Raw genomic sequence first — 1,749 nt, 5'->3', positions numbered from 1 at the left:
CGCAGCCACAAACACGCGCACTTACACAAACATCACACATAGAAACATACGTAAACACACACACACATACACACACACACGAAGGCACAAACACATACGACTCACACACACATACACACACAACCACACACAAACACACACAACCACATACATACACACACACTCGCTCAAAGACAAACACGCGCACATACACGAACATCACACGCATACAAACACACGCAAACACACACACACACACACACAAATACACACACAAACATATATACAAACACACACACACACACAAATACACAAACATATAGACACTTACACACACACACACACACACACACAAACACACACAAACATACACACATATTGACCAGCACACAAACACACACACTCAAACACAAACGCGCGCATACACTAATGCACACATACAAACATACAAATACACACACACAATACATACACACTCACACACACAAACACACACACACGCAAACACGAACACGCACAAACATACACATAAATACGAACACACACACACACACACACACACACACACACACACACACACACACACACACACACACACACACAGTGCAATAAACACGAGCTCAAAATGAATTGTTCATGTGGTCTTTTGTCTCGCTAAACATAGCAGCCAATTTACCTCAAAATAAAGGACATTGGATAATATGCAAGGTAGACAAAACGAAAGGATGATCACCATTGGACAACGTTTGATTATATATCACACATACACAAACACACACTATACACGCATCTATACATAATTCTCTCACTTTCAACCCCTTATTCTCTCTCTCTCTCTCTCTCTCTTTCTAACACACACACACACACATATATATATATGCATGTGTACGTATATGTGTGCATATGTATGTAGGTGTGTGTATACAACACACTCACAGAAATAATCAGACATCGTATAATTAATCACGTATGTGTCTTTGATGGTTTGAGCACCTGTCTGCCTGGAACACTCGTCGTCGCAACCGACAGAGTGCCAGCTTTTTTTTAAATGAAATTATGCACCAATTATACGCACGCACACACACACACACACACACACACACACACACACACACACACATGCTGTCTCACTATATTAATAGAGATTTTGTTTTTAATGCAATACGTATGTAATAGGACTTTTCCCGGGGTACTCTGTTCTCATTGGGGGTACTCTGTTCTCATTCTTAATGTATGTTTTTTCTGATTTGATTATTATTATTATTTATTCAAGTCACTGACTGATATTGAACTCGGAATCTTGAGGTTAGTAGCTCTCGCTCTTAACCACTTCGCTATATGCCGGTAACGGTCTGTAGGGAAGTGTTACGGTTTTTAGGGAAATATAACGGTTTTAGGGAAAGAACTGCTTATGGAGAAATGTAACGGTTTTTTGAGAAATGTAACGGTTTTTTGGGAAATGTAACGGTTTAAAAAAAATATATAACGTTTTTTTGGGAAATGTAACGGTTTTTAGGGAAATGTAACGGTATTTAGAGAAATGTAACGTTTTTTAGGGAAATGTAACAGTTTGTATGCTGTTGGTTGGCAAGTTGAGAAGACGACATATTTGGTTTTACTGACGTCGGTGTCTCCAAAAGCAACGATGGTTAGGATGTATGACAGATGTAAGGTCACCAAAAATGTAATGGCTATGCTGGTTGTTCTCGAAGTCCATGGAATAAATGACGGAAGAAAAGAGCTGAAATGGCCTTTCTTTTGCCGTTAGAA

This window comes from Octopus bimaculoides, chromosome 25 (assembly GCF_001194135.2).
Source record: "Octopus bimaculoides isolate UCB-OBI-ISO-001 chromosome 25, ASM119413v2, whole genome shotgun sequence".
NCBI classification, from domain to species: domain Eukaryota; kingdom Metazoa; phylum Mollusca; class Cephalopoda; order Octopoda; family Octopodidae; genus Octopus; species Octopus bimaculoides.
Note: the sequence above shows the minus strand (reverse complement) of the source record.